The sequence below is a fragment of the Tupaia chinensis genome, unplaced genomic scaffold (genome assembly GCF_000334495.1).
Source record: "Tupaia chinensis unplaced genomic scaffold, TupChi_1.0 Scaffold000138_1, whole genome shotgun sequence".
NCBI lineage: Eukaryota > Metazoa > Chordata > Mammalia > Scandentia > Tupaiidae > Tupaia > Tupaia belangeri.
The window spans coordinates 961,828-978,226 of record NW_006159608.1 but is presented as its reverse complement, the minus strand read 5'-3'; the positions used below and the strand labels follow the sequence as shown (position 1 = coordinate 978,226).

The 16,399-nt window shown below is 39.4% G+C and overlaps 1 long non-coding RNA gene across 1 annotated transcript in view; it reads left to right on the top strand.

The window, feature by feature from the left end:
- LOC102470241 (uncharacterized) overlaps positions 1–16,399 on the top strand; it is a 22,920-nt gene that overhangs the window by 5,270 nt on the left and 1,251 nt on the right. Inside the window, exon 2 of the long non-coding RNA XR_003548812.1 lies at positions 15,253–15,523. This is a non-coding gene — a long non-coding RNA (uncharacterized LOC102470241). The remainder of the gene's footprint in view (positions 1–15,252; positions 15,524–16,399) is intronic.

Here is a 16,399-nt window from a genome sequence, read left to right as displayed (position 1 = left end):
ACTACGTGGTAGTCCAGCGACATAGCCATTACGCTAACTGCTGGTTCCCCATCCTGCATGCTTTTTACAAATATGTTTCTCTCATTCTTTATGTTTTTTCTTACTCTTAGCACATTTCATATATATATATAACATATAATGTATAATATAATAAAGCAATTCTCTTTTTTAGTTTCTCTCTTTAAATATTATAATTTATGATTTACGTATAATTATTACCCATTTTTGTGGGGTACAGAATGGTCTTTAAAAATATGTATATGGAGTGTAATAAATGAATAAGGATAGAAACATATTTGCCACCTTCAACATTTAACGTTATATTGTTGTAAACATTCAAAATAGACTCCAATGGTTATTCTACAAGTATGAGCTGAATTGTCTATGACATGCTTTACAGAGCTAAAGAAAAACATGTTGATTAAAAATCAGGCAACAAATGGTGTCATAAATTAACTAAGATAATCTTTTTTTTTTTTGAGAGGTTTTCGCTATAGGGCACATGTGCTCGCCAGACAGACAGACAGAGACATAGAGATAGAAAGCGAGAAATCACCCCCCAGGGGGGATGGTCACACCACAATCTCTTCTCCTCCATTCTCCTCTCGGGATCTTGGGCACACACGCACCTGGCGTGAGTTCTAAGCCACCGGGTCCGGGGCACGAACCACGGTCGACTACGTGGGAATCCAGCGACATAGCCATGACACTAACTGCTGGTTCCCAACTAAGATAATCTTAACATAGACAATGAAAGAATTTGTAATTCCATGTAGATGACTACAGGAGATAAGAGACTGTAATCTGGAAAAAATCTGTGAGTATCAATCATTGGTCCAGCTAGAGATAGGCAAAATTCTACATAAAAATAGCTCATTAGGAAGAGACAGAAAAAGAACACTTTTAAGACCACAGTACTGTGCTGTGCATAAAGAAGTAAATCTACAAAAAAGCAAAAATAAAACAGAAAGGGAAAGGACAGAGATATTTAAAAGTGAAGATATGATAAAGTCAGTGATTTATAGGCTTTTCAAAGTTCTTGATTTTAGACTTTTAAAAATTCATTCCAAAGACAGACTCAGCTACTCGTAATATTTTAAAATTTTCCTCTATTATCTAGTTTTATACAGTGAGTAATGGTTATAATAAATACAGACATTGAAACCCATAAAGACAACTGTCTATCAAATAATTGGTGAATTTATATTTAAACCCACTTGGGTGTAAAATAGCTGAATCTGCATTTAGCCCCAACATTCAATGTTATTATCAGTATGTGTGAACTAATTCATTTTTTCTAATTGTTTTGTGTTGTCTTACTTCTATTTGTCTCCCTTTATCTTTCCTAGTGTAGTAGCTCCTTAAATATTTCCTGAAGAGCTGTTTCATTCTGGTGAATTTTTCAGCATTTGTTTATCTGGGAATGATATCATTTCTCTTTCCTATTTGAAGAATAATCTTGCACGGTGTAGTACTCATGGCTGAAATTCTTTTTTTCTAATTGTTTTGTGTTGTCTTACTTCTATTTGTCTCCCTTTATCTTTCCTAGTGTAGTAGCTCCTTAAATATTTCCTGAAGAGCTGTTTCATTCTGGTGAATTTTTCAGCATTTGTTTATCTGGGAATGATATCATTTCTCTTTCCTATTTGAAGAATAATCTTGCACGGTGTAGTACTCATGGCTGATATTGCTTTTATTTCCGTTTTAAATATGTCTTCTCATTCTTTCCTTGCCTGCATTGTTTCAGTGGAGAAACCTAATAATATCCTAATGGAGTAACATTTGTAAGTAACTTGGCATTTCTGTCATATTAGAATATTGTCTTTGTCGGGGGCCAGCAGGTGGCATGGTGGTTAAGGCGCTGGACATTCCCATATGGCCGACCATGGTTCTAGTCCCAGACCTGGTGGCTTGCTTTCTCACCCCCCCCCTCTCTCTCTGGTAAATTAAAATAAATGAATGAATAAATAAAATTAAATAAATCTTTAAAAAAAAGAATATTGTCTTTGTCCTTGATTTTTACCAGTTTACCTGTGATATGCCTTAGCAAAAACCTTCCTATGTCATATCTATTTGGTGTCTTTTTAAATTTTTTTTTGAGAGGTTTTTGTCTTAGGGCATGTACACTCATGGAAAAAGAGACACAGTGAGAGGGAAAGTGAGAAATCAACCCCAGAGGGGATGGCCACACTGCAATCCCTTCTCCTCCATTCTCCTCCTAGGATCTTGGGCACACATACACATGTGCCAGTGTGATTTTCAAGCCACCAGGTCTGGGACTCAAACTGTTGTCAGTCATGTGGGAGTCCAGCAACATAACTGCTATGCCATCTGCTTGTTCCATCTATTTGGTGTCTTTTTTTTATCTCCTGGATTTGGATGTCCATATGACCCTCTAAATTAGAAAACTTTTCAGCTAATATATTATGAATGTTTTCCATGCCTTTGCCTGTTTCTTCACCTTCTAGAATACCTACTATGCAGCTATTTGACTGTTTAATGGTGTCTAAGACTTCCTGTATATTGTCCTCATTTTTAATGTTTATTCTTTTTTTTTTCTCTTTTTTTGGTTGATTGGATTAAATCAGGTTTTGTCTTCAAGGTCAGAGATTCTTCCTTCTGCATGGTCTAATCTGCTGTTGATACTTTTGAGGGACATTTTTATTTCCTACATCATATTCTTTATTTCCAGAAATTCTGTTTTCTGATTTTTCTGTGTGTATATCTCTTTATAGAGTTCCTCCTTCAAGTCATGGAAGGATTCTCTCATCTCCTGGAATTGGTTGTCTGTTTTCACTTGCATCTTGAGTTTTGTTACAATATTCTGAATTCTTTTTCTGACATTTCTGTTATCTCTCGTGTTCTATCCATTGTTGGTGAGGAGTTATGATCTTTTGATGAGGGTATTTCCTGATTTTCTATTTTGGGGAGCTCTGCTTTGATTTTTAGTCATGTGGTGTTGTACTCCCTTCTTCCTACTTCTATGGACTGTTTCTGTAGCTGTGTGCTCCTGCACTTCTCTATGAGGTGCATAAGCTCTGTGATAGTTTCTCACCTCTACTGTGGGTGGGGTGTGAAATCCACAGCAGGCATTTTGGGTTCAGGTTTTTAGAGGGGAGTTCTCTCCTTTTACAGATAAGGGTGTTATGGGGAAAGAATTACTCCAGAGTCTCTTATTTTTAGGTATCTGGTTATTGGATACTCAAACTTTACTGATTCCACTATAGGTGGAGGTTGAAATGACAGGTATAATAGAATGTAAGGTGCTAGACAAGGAGGCTAGGGGTTGGGTCCCTGCTGATGAGCTCAAGTCTAGTGTCTTGACTTGGGTCTGCATGTTTGTTGTGAGTGGGCGAGAGGCAGAACGGCATCAGCACCCTGGGGCAGCAGCTCCTACATTCTATCTCTGAGATTGGAAGGTCTCCCTGTTGGTCCTTCTATCTCTGGGATTGGAGAAACCAAGTGCTGGTTCTTGAAAGCTGGAGAGCCCCTCCTACCCCACAGCAGACTGGGCAGGGTTTCCTACTGAGCTCAAATCCAGTGGCTTGGCTTGGGCCCACCTGTTCGTCCTTCTATCTCTGGGACTGCAGAGTCTCCCTGTTGCTCCTTCTGTCTCTTAAACACATGAATCTTTTCTTCTGCACTGCCTAAACTGCCATTAGTCATATCCCACGTATTTTTTGTTTTTTTCTTCCAGAGGTGGGGAGGCAGGCAGCTCCAACAATCTGCACAATGCAATCCACACCCAGCTCCAGTCAGCCCCAAATCACAGGCATGTACAAGTCCAGTGTGTTCAGGGAGGTCTCCAGATCCCAAACATGAAACCTTCCCATGTGGGTCAGATGCACAAAAGCGTCGCATTACTTCTGCACCACCATCTGGACCCCATTTACTTCATATGTTTTATATGACACACACCGTAGGTTTCATCTCTAGAAGTTTTGTTAGCATCTGTTGTCCATGTCTCCACTTATGTTTTTGAACATATAGAATAATTACAATGTAATGTTTGTGAATTATTTTTTTTTTTTTTTTTTTTTTTTTGCTATAGGGAGCATGCACTCACCAGAAAGACAGAGAGATAGAAACTGAGAAATCACCTCCCAGGGGGATGGCCACACCACAATCCCTTCTCCTCCATTCTCCTCTCGGGATCTTGGGCACACACGCACACGCACCCAGCATGAGTTTAAGCCACTGGGTCCGGGACTCAAACCATGGTCAACTACGTGGGAGTTCAGCGACATAGCCATTATGCTAACTGATGGTCCCATGTTTGTGAATTCTAATGTTATTTTTCTTTTCATTATTTATACTTTCCTGCTAATTATATCCTTGATAGCTTTTTTTTTTTTTTTTGGAGAGGTTTTTGCCATAGGGTACGTGTGCTTGCCAGACAGACAGACAGAGAGAGACAGAAACTGTAAAATCAACCCCCAGGGGGGATGGCCGTGCCTCTCCCTTCTCCTCCATTCTCCTCTCAGGATCTTGGGCACGCACGCACATGCGCCCAGAGTGAGTTTTAAGCCACCGGGTCTGGGACTCGAACAGTGGTCAACTACATGGGAATCCAGCGACGTAGCCATTACGCTAACTGCTAGTCCCATATCCTTGATACCTTTTGATTGGAGGTAGATGTAAATTTTATCTTTCTGGTTATTGGATATCTCTGTATTTCCATAAATCTTCCTGAACTTTGTTCTCAAACATTTACTTACTTAGAAAGAGTTTGATGCTCTCCTGCTTTAAATACTTGTTAGGTAAAACAGGTTTAGTGCTTAATCTGGAGCTAGTTATTTCCCACAACCAAGACAAGACCCTTTTATGTACTCTACTTAATACTCTGTGAATGAAGATTTTTGTTTGCCATGTGGAAATAGCCAATATTCACAGCCCTTCCTCAGGCTGGAGAAAGCCACTTCTGTGTTTCTGGGCGGTCCTATACTTGGCCTCAGGTTGTTTCCTCACAAGCATGCACTGATCACTACTTACCTGGAAACTCAGAAGACTTCATTCCAGATCTCTAGAACTTTCTCTGCAGGTCTCCAGCACTCTGTTGCAAACTCTAGTCACTTTGATTTCAGCAAGCATTCAGTCTCATTAACTCAGGGATTCTACCAGGTTCATAGGCCCCCTTGCTATGCTGTGGCCTAGAAATTCTTTCAAGGCAGTAAATTGGGGCAATCACAGAACTCGCTTTGCTGTCTCCTGTTACTCAGTGTTCACTGTTCTTCATCGTCTGACATTCAATATCTTGAAAAACATGGCCTCATATATTTTGTTCATTATTTACTGTTTCTGGCCTACCTCAAATCTTCAGTCATTACATCCTTGATTAATTCAAGAGAAACATAAATACAGACTTTGTTTTCCAAAATTCTGCATCACAAATCAGTTACACTTGATGTCTGAAAAAATAATTTCTACAGCTTCCTGATAAACATTAAAAAAATTATGAAACATTAAGTGTATCATTCTTTCAGCATTGCTACTAGGTAAAATGAATGTGGAACCACTCTAGTATCTTTGATCTTAGCACAAGTCAGATCAAAGTGTACCAGATATATGAGAATTGTCCTTGTGATCCCAGATTGAAAGAAATTTATGAATATATATATATTCAATACTTTAGATTCTCAATTTTTATTTGTATTGTGACTATTTGAAATTATTTGCTATTTCTGTATGCTGTATTTAAATATTACTGAAATTATATGTGAACTTAACCTTTGTCCATACACACAATATTGTTCATAAAACCTTCCTTTTTCACATCAGCCAACACATTTCTGTCATTAGAATTATCAAAGGCCAGGTTGGTGGTACAGTAATAACAAACTGGTCAAGTAAGGCTGGATCCACATTGAGGCTCACTAGTTCCATTCCCCAGTTCAGTTCAACCTGTATATGCCAGGTATGCACACCAATGATAACAGCAGTCTGGGAAGGCTAAGGCGTGGAGGAAAACTGCAGTGTGAGACCCTGTTGAAGACACTTGTCTCTCTCTTTCAATAAACTTTTAAAAAATGAAGAAAATTATCAGTGTGGGTCAGCCAGTGCTGCAGTGCTTGAGGCAGTTGGATCCTACATGGTCAAACACACAGTTCAAGTTCTCGACCTAGTGGCTTGAAAAACATGCTGGGCACATATATGTGCGTGCCCAAAATCCCAAAAGGAGGAAGAGATGGAGGAGAAAGGGTTATGTGACTATTACCCAAAAGAGGTGACTTATAACTCCCCAACCTGCAACCCCACTTCCCCATGAATGTTTATACCCTCTAGCAAATTTTAAAAAAAAAGAAAGAAAGAAAATGATCCAGATAATGGCTTTTCATTATAAATTAGTCATATACTGACAATCATTATTTTTGCAAATTTACATCAGCTCATTAAGAGTCACTGAAAAAAGAAGGTGAGGAACCTACCACTACAGAATACTTTACACACAGATGAAGCAACTGTAAGATACTTCAGTGAAGTGTAGCCAGGCTTGTAAAAGATTTTTCTATATCACTGACTTCAGCTATGCAGTCACATAAGCTGCAGAGGAATGCAAACTCCCTCTAGTTTTCACTTCTATAATTAATTTTTCTATAAATTAATATTAACTTACAGTTAATGTTTATAAAACAAGTAAGTACTGGGTTGTCGGAAAAGTCATGATGTATTTTTCTATGTTTTTCTATGCAAAAAATGGATCATGACTTTTCCAACAGCCCAATAAAACTGAAATGGGAAACAAACCATCTTTTTTTAAAGAATTATTTAATTTTATTTATTCATTCATTTACTTTAGTTTGACCAGAGAAAGACAGACGCACAGAGAAAGAAAGTGAGAAGGTGAGCCACCAGATTCAGGACTCGAACTGTGGTCGACCATATGGGAGTGTCCAGCACCTTAACCAGCATGCCACCGGCTGGCCCCAAACCATACTACTAATAGTATAAAAAGAAATTAAGCAAAGAAGGACCAGTCATAGTGACACCGCAGTAATGTGATGCTCTGTGATACTGAATGTACTTGGGAGGATCCCAGGTTTGTGTCCTGTCTCCTGCCTGTAAGTGCACACAAATGCCTATGATCCATGCAGGATGGGGGTGGATAGTGGTGTAGGGACCTGTTGAGGGTGCTTGCCTCTCTATTATGGAAAAAAATAAATAAAACTTAAAAAAAAAGTTGGGTAAATAGTTATCACAAATAGAAATTATTTAGTACCAACTGACCAATTACTATCTTAGCTCATAAAGTTTTCTTTCATTCTCTCTATCCTGGATTTTCCAGGCTTCAGGCTTAGATTCTATCTAAGCCCCCTCTCTAATTGCTTTTAAATCTAAATCATAGATACCACACAGGCAGTGGAAAAACAGAAACACTCAAGAAAATTGAAACTTTACTCTGTCCTAACTTCTCAGTCACCAAACTCTCTTTGGAAAGGCAAAAACGCCATCCTGATCACCTCTACTTGACTTTTTCTGATGCACAGTTACCAGATAAAGTACATGAAATGGATACAATTTATTTTTGAGAGGATTTTGCTATAGGGTGCATGCATTCGCCAGAAAGACAGAGACAGAAAGCAAAAAATCAACCCCCGGGAGGATGGCCATGCTGCAATCCCTTCTCCTCCACTCTCCTCTCAGGATCTTGGACATGCACACATACGAGCCAGGCGTGAGTTTAAGCCTCCAGGTCTGGGACTCTAACTGCGGTCGACAACATGGGAGTCCAGCGACAGCCATTACACCAACTGCTGGTCCCACAGACAAAATTTTAAGAGGTGGGAAGTGGAAAAGAGCCTTACTTCTACTATTAAATGAGCCATTTGGTCTTTGGCAAGTATTTTACCCTCTGGGCCTTATTTTTCCATCTGTAAAAACAGGAAGTTAAAGCAGATATGACCACTGAGAAGCACAACTTACAGAAATTATGAAATTGCTCTACAATCTTGATATATTCTGTGTGTATGTATACATATGTATATATATGATATATGGTGTAATCAAATTACTGAGTCCTTTCACCTCCTGATATGATGTAATAGGATGCTTGTAAACTACCACATAAGAAATATTTTTGGCTCTGCTCTGAAAAAAGTAGTTAGACCTAAATCTGGTCAAGCATCTAGATTTACCATCACTTTACAGGAAATACACATGACAGAACAGGTTGAGTGATGTGTGAGGATGAAAGCCAACCTAGACTATAAGAAGTTCAATTAGACAAATTATTCAATCTCTGCAACAAACTTTTTTTTTCTTTTAAGTTTTTGCCATAGGGTGTGTATGTTCATGGGAGAGAGACATAGAGAGCAAAAAATAGAGAAAAGGAAAGCGATAAATCACCTCAAAGTGAGAAATCACCTCCTAGGGGGATAGCCATACTGCAATCCCTTCTCCATTCTCCTCTTGGGATTTTGGGCACACATGTACACAAATGGATGATTTTCAAGCTGCCAGGTCCAGGACACAAACCATGGTCAGCCATGTAAGAATCCAGTGTCTTAACTACCACAACACCCACTGGTTCCATCTATAAAATAAATTTTAAGGACAGCAGATGTCATGGAGGTTAAGACAGCTGGCTCCCACAGAGCAGACTCCGTTGTTTGAGTCTTGGACCTGGCTGCTTGAAAAATCACACTGTGCATGTGCGCATGTGCATGTGTGCCTAAATTTCCTAGAGGAGAATGGAGGAGATGGAATTATTGTGTGGCCATCCTCCATGGGGGTGGGAGGGGTGATTTCTCATTTTCTCTCTCTCCTGCACACATCTGTGCCTTATGGCAAAGAGCTGTAAAAAAAAAATTATATAGGGACGAACAGATGGCATAATGGCTATGTCACTGGACTCGCATGTAGTCAACCGTGGTTCAAGTCCTGGACCTAATGATTTAAACTCATGCCTGGTGCGTGTGTGTGCACGCCCAAGATTCCAAGAGGAAATTGGAGGAGAAGGGATTGTGGTGTGGTCACCCCCCGCTAGGGGGTGATTTCTCACTTTCTGTCTCTCTGTCTTTCTCTGTCTTTCTGGTGAGAACACATGCCCTATAGCAAAAACCTCTCCAAAAAAAAATTATATAAAGGGATAAAAGGAGGAGGCAGCAATTGGCATGGTGGATAAGGGACTGGACTTCCACATGCCCAGCTGCAGTACACATCCCAGACCTGGCAGCTTTCTTTCTTTCTCTCTCTCGTGTGTGTGTCCTATAGCAAATTAAAAATAGTAAGTAAAATTAAATAAATAATAACTTTTTAAAAAGGAGGAATGGGGCTGGCAGGTGGCGTGGTGGTTAAAGATGCTGGATTCCCACATGGCTGACCATGATTCAAGTCCTGGACCTGGTGGCTTGCTTTCTCACTTTCCCTCTCTCTCATTCTGTCCCTCTCTGGTCAAATTAAAAAATAAATAAATAAGTTGATAAATAAAGTTAAATAAAATAATTCTTTAAAAAGGAGGGGAGGGGAAGCCTTTTATATAAAAGGTATGTAATAAATACCAAAGAAACAAGTATGAAAGACATTTTTTGCTGAGAAAATTAGAAAAATCCAAACACATACAAGATGAAATGTTCTGATATCAGACATTTGCTTCAAAATCATTCTACAAAATAGTATGGTGGACTACATGAAGCATATGTATATATGGTTGGTGGGTGGTGGGAGGATAGAAATACGATTAGTCAAATGTTAATAATGGCTGAAGCTATGTGTTGGGTTGTTAGGTACATTATAATTCTCTGTTTTTGTGTATTTTTGAACACTTTTGTAATAAAGAAAAAAAAAAGTACGACTTTCAATTCTCTTAACTTTATGTACACATGGCCCAATATATCCTTGTTAAGGAAATGAAATTCTCTAAGCTAAGGACAAAATCTTAAGAAAAAATAAAAAAGACAAAAAAAATAGATAGTTACTAATAGCATAATATATTTTGCCCAACGAGAAATGCAGCCTGTATCAATTAAGAAAATAAATGACTGAAACCTATAAAATTAATTCACTCAGTTTAAAAAATTATTAACTCATGGATGGTTCATCTTTTTTCACCTAAAAACTCCACCAAAGAAACCCACAAAGCCTCAGGGCCATATTAGTATTAGAAACTACTTTTTAAAAGGTCCCTGGATTTCTCTCTCTCTCTCTCACTCTGTCCCTCTCTGGTCAAATTAAAATAAATAAATAAAGTTATAAAAATAATTCTCTAAGAACAAAAGAAAGAAAAAAGGGCTGGCAGGTGGCATGGTGGTTAGGGGTGCTGGACTCCCACATGGCCAATCCCAGTCCAAGTTCTGGACCTGGCAGATTGCTTCCTAATGTTCTCTCACTATCATTCTGTCCCTCTCTAGTCAAATTAAAATAAACGAACAAAGTCAGATAAAATCATTCTTAAATAAAAAGGTCCTTGGATTTGATCTTTATTGTGCTGTCTTGAAAATAAGTCTTTGAAGGAAAAAACATTTTCTATGCTAAAATATATGTAATAGATTTGTGATTGTGTACATATTATTAAGTAATTATATTTCATGCATAATTTAAAATAGAAAAAGTCAACCACAGAACTAAAACAAGATGATGCTGGTCCAAAAGTAATGGATAACAACTGTGGACACCTAAGATAGTGTGGGAGGCAGGTGGGAAATGGCAGAGGGTGAGAAAAAGGGGTAAAATATATATACATGTAGATATATGAAACTAGAAATAGAAAATTAATGATGGTAACATACGTAATTAAGCCACTATGCAGTATATGTTGAATGGGAAATTACATTTTGTATTCTGTGACAATGCTAAGGGAATGAATGTAAATTAATTAATTAATTAAAAATACTTCAGAGGAAAATTACAAGTGCACTTGTAACTAGATTCTAGCTTTGTCCATAGTTTTAGTTTAAGGTATTTTGTGAATCAATAAAATGTGGGGAAAAAAAGTAAATAAATAAGTAAAAAGAAAAAAAAGATAATGCTGGTCTAGAGGTAAACAAATAACAACAGAACAGGGACCAGCAGTTAGCGTAATGGCTATGTCGCTGGACTCCCACATAGTTGACCACGGTTCGAGTCTTGGACCTGGTGGCTTAAACTCACACCGGGCACATGTGCGTGCGTGCCCAAGATCCCGAGAGGAGAATGGAGGAGAAGGGATTGCGGCGTGGCCATCCCCCCTCGGAGTTAATTTCTCACTTTCTGTCTCTCTGTCTTTCTCTGTCTCTCTGGCGAGCGCACACGCCCTATAGCAAAAACCTCTCCAAAAAAATTATAATAAATAACAACAGAACAGAAACCAAACTATGCAACCTTGAGGTATTGTAAGGGTAGAACAGATTAGCTGAGGAAAATATAAAAAGAGTATTCAATAAATAGTGTTGGGGTGCCAGCAGACAAGAAAGTGGTTATATCACTGGACTCCCACAAGGCCAACTGCAGGTTGAGTCTCAGACCAAGTGGCTTGAAAATCATGTTAGGCAAGTGTATGTGTGTGTGTGTGTGTGTGTGTGTGTATGTGTGTCCAAAATTCCGGAGGAAAAAGGATTGCAGCATGGTCATCCCCCCTTGAGGGGAGGGGGATGCTTTCTGGCTCTCCAGAGAGCACACCCTATAGCAAAAAAACTCTCAAAACATAAATAAATGAATAGTGTTGAGATAACTGGTTATTAGTATGGGAGATAATGAAGTTATAAATATCTATCTCAAATCAAACATAAAAAGAAAAACAATTCAAGGTAAATTAAAGATTTAAAATAAAAAGTAAAACATTACAAAATAAGTATACCCTTTTTGTTTTGAGAGGTTTTTACTATGGAGTGCGTGTGCTCTCCAGAAAGACAGGACAGAGAGACAGAAAGTGAGAAATCACCCCCTGAGGGTGGCCAAGTCACACTCCCTTCTCACCCATTCTCCTCTGATGATCTTGGGCACACATGCACACATGCCTGGCATGAGTTTAAGCCACCAGATCTGGGACTCGAACCGCAGTCGACTACATGGGAGTCCAGTGACATAGCCATTACACCAACTGCTGGTCCCAATATACCATTTTTTATTCTTCAGGTTGGGACGCATTAAGAAGCAAAAGAGGATGAACCATTAAAGGAAAGGACAGGGGACAAGCAGTTAGTGTAATGGCTATGTCGCTGGACTCCCACGTAGTCGACCACAGTTCGAGTCCCAGACCCGGTGGCTTAAACTCATACCGGGCGTGTGTGCATACATGCCCAAGATCCCAAGAGGAGAATGGAGGAGAAGGGATTGCAGCATGGCCATCCCCCCGGGGGGTGATTTCTCACTTTCTATCTCTCTGTCTCTCTCTGTCTGGCGAGCACACGTGCCCTATAGCAAAAAAAAACAAAAAAAAAAAAACAAAAAAAACGAAAGGACAAATTGGACCAGGAGATGGTATAGTGGTACATAAATGAACTCCCACATGGCTGAACTCGGTTTGAATCCAGGAACCGGTGGATTCAAAATCATGCCAGGCAAATGTACGTGCATGCCTAAGATCACAGGAGGAGAATAAAGGAGAAGGGATTATGGTGTGGCCATCCCCAGTGAGGGATGATTTCTCACTTTCCCTCTCACTGTGTCTGTTGGTCTCTCTCCCCAGGGAGCACACGTACTCGAAGGCAAAAACCTCTAACAAAATAAGTAAATAAATAAAAGAAAAAGACAAATCTTACTTTCATTAAAATGAACTCCTATCAGTAAGGAAAAACAAATATCACAACATAGAAGTAGATAAAAAACAGGACAGACATTTCAATGATATAGTTAAAAAAACATGAAGACATTCAATTCTTGTTATCATGAAAATGCAATTAAAATAAAAATAAGATTCCATTCATTTCTGAACAGACTGGCTAATAATCAGGTTTTGGCAAGGATGTAAAACAAGAATTATCATATACTGCTAGTAGGATTTCAAATTGGTCCAAATATTTAGAAAAATCATTACCTAATAAAATGTAATTGGTACTATCTAGCAATTCTAATAAATTTGTCAGAGTTGCTACAACAAATACCACAGATTGGGTGGTTTAAACAACAGAATTTTTTTTTCTCACAGTTCTGGAGACTAGTAGTCCAAGATCAAGGTGGTTTCTTCAGAGGCCTCTCTTCTTGGTTCACAAATGGTTGCTTACTCACAGATCTCTTCTCTGTGCATGTGAATGTCTGGTCTCTGTGTGACCTAATCTCTGCTTTTAAAGACCAGTCACATCAGATTATCACATGAGCATGTGCACATGTGCACATACACTCCTCTCTCATTTTAACTCAGTCACCTCTTTGAAGGCCCTATCTCCAAATACAGTTACTTTCTAAGGTACTAGAGGTTAGGGTTTCAGCATATGAATTTTAAGAGAACAATTCAGTTCATAACACACCTCTCAGCATTTTAGCTAGAAAACTTATACACATACTTCAGATAGCAGTATTTTCATAATAGCAAATGATGTAATGGACAACTGGTGTGCTGTATTTCTAAAACAACAGCATAAAACAGGGAAAAGGGAAGAGCTATGGCTACAATGTAAATTTAGACGACTTTTTAAAGGTTTCTTTTATAAACAACACTAATTAATTTTCTTACAGTTCTGGAGGTCAGGAGTCTAAGACAGGTCAGCAGAGTTGTTTTCTTCTGTAGGCTCCAGGGTATAACCCATTTCCTTGCCTTTTCTGCCTTCCCACTTTCTAAATTTTATCAGAAGATGTGTGCACTCACTATAGACAGAGAGGGAAAGCAGGAAGTTACCCTCCATGAGGCATGGTCACACTGCGGTCCCTCTTTTCTGTTTCTCTCTACTTTCAAGACATTGGACAAACAGGCACACGTGTCTGGCATGTCCCCCAAAGCCACTGAGTCTAGAGCTTGAACTGCACAGTTGTCCTTGTGGAATCCAGTTGCCTTATTAACCACCAGGCCATGAGTTGGCCCCTGGATTACGTTTAGCAACAGTATTAAATTTAAAAAAAATAGTTATAAATATATACATCCAGAGGCCAGCAGGTGGCCTGATGGTTAAAGGCCTTGGATTCCCACATGATCAACCATGATTTGAGTCTTGGACCTGGTGGCTTGCTTTCTCACTTTCCCCTTCTCTTTTTCCCTTTCTCTCTGTCTGTATCTGGTCAGATTAAAAAAAAACAAAAACAAAAACAAAAACAAAAACAAAAACAAAACCAACAAAAAAACCCACAATAAATGGAATCAAATAATTCTTTTAAAATATATATTTTTTATTTAAATTTGTTTATTTGCATTCATTCACTGTACATCATTACAACATACAAAATGAGATTTTCTGTGGGAGGCTGCGCGAATATCTCCAGTTTCTCAGAGAGCAAATTGTCCCGACCCAGGGGGACAGCCAAACAGGTTTCCTGAGTGAAGGAGTGAGAGCCGGTACAAGCGGCATAGTGTTACAACACGGAGACGACAGTGTCATCCATTTATTGTGGGCAGCACGGTACAGGGTCATTCGGAGACGATGTAGTGTTACAACTCTTCAGGGTCTCCCAGGTTGTCTGGAGACGATGCAGTGTCAGCTCTTCAGGACCTTCAGGGTCGTCTGGAGACTGCACGGTATTTCAGCTCTTCAGGCTCTTCAGTCGTCGTCTTCCTGGTCGTCGTTGTCGTCCTGGTCCTCGTTGTCTTCTGGCTACTGTGGGCCAGGCATCCTGGCTATATACACGCTGGTGGGGTGTAAATGGTGGGCCCTGATTGGTTGTAAACAGTGGGCCGTGATTGGTTGCTTTTGGACCAATCATGAGGTGCTGGATATGCAAATTTGAGGGATTCTAGTGGCCAATCAGAGCAAGGTTTCGAAGGCCAGGTTTTTTTGAAGGGAACCAATCATGGCAATTGTTTGCTACCTGAGAAACCTCGGCAGATTCGCAGGTGCGCAGCCTCCCACAGCAAATAATTACACAATGCCAAAGGCCATGATTGGCTCCCCTTCAAAATCTCACCTTCAAAACCATACTCTGATTGGCCACTTCCCATAGCAAATCGGTGAGCTTAGAATCCCTCAGATTTGCATATCTGGCACCTCATGATTGGTCCACAAAAGCAACCAATCATAACCCACCTTTTACAATCCTTCACTCAACCAATCACTGTCCACCAACATGTATATAACTACGATCCCTGGCCCACAATTGCCAGATGACCCTGAAGACCCTGAAGAGTTGTAACACTGCTTCATCTCTGTGTTGTAACACTGTGTTGTTCATCCTGTCTCTCACTCCTTCCCTCAGGAAACCTGTTTGACTGTCCCCTGGGTCAGGACATGTGGCACCCGAACAGGGACCCTGAGTAGAAGGATCCAGTAAAGAGCACCCGAGAAAGGATGACAGAGAATCGTCCAGGAGAGGACAGGAGAGAATCGTCCTGAGAAAAGACAGCAGAGAATCTTCCAGAAAAGGACAGCAGAGAATCATCCAGGGACAGCAGAGAATCGTCCAGAAGGGGACGGCAGAGAATCATCCCAAGAAAGGCCACAGAGGAGGATGTCAGAGAATCATCCCGGTGAGTAATAAAGATTGCTTACTTATAAGTAATAAGGGTAATAATGGGACAAGAGCTTAGCCAGCATGAACAAGAGCTTAGTCAGCACGAACTATTCATTCAGGACTTAAAAGAAGCCCTTGCCACTATGGTCACTAATTCTAAAATTGAAAAAGAACAAGGAGAGGATCTTATTTCCCTAGATAGTGAGGGAGAAGTTAAAAGCCCCGAAGGCAAGACAAAGCCCCCAAAATCGAAAAAAAAAAACTAAAAAAGAAAAACAACCTTAAGGCTCTACAAGAACTAAAGAAAAACAAGTCATCAACTAGTTCAGAGGAGGAAATCCTAGAGACTGAGGCTGACAAATATAATAACCTCAAACGGTCCACCTTTCAAAAAAATAAATGGCCGCCACCCTATAACACTACCGCTTCAGCACCACTTCTTATTGACCCAAAACAAAAAATAGTTAATGAAATAAAACAATTAAAAGAACAAATCAAATATAATAACCTCAAACGGTCCACCTTTCAAAAAAATAAATGGCCGCCACCCTATAACACTACCGCTTCAGCACCACTTCTTATTGACCCAAAACAAAAAATAGTTAATGAAATAAAACAATTAAAAGAACAAATTTGATTAGAAAAAGAACACCAGGAACTAATATCACAATTAGAGAAACTAAAAACCAATATAGACAAAGAAACAAAACTAATTCAGGGATCACACACGACAGACTTTGAGACATTCCCTGTCACAGAAACTACAGATCCCCAAGGACAGGTTTGGCGCAGTCACAGCGGGTTTGACTTTAAAATGGTAAAAGAAATTAAGGCAGTGGTCGCCCAATACAGAGCTACTGCTCCATATACCTTAGCTATAGTTGAAGCTATC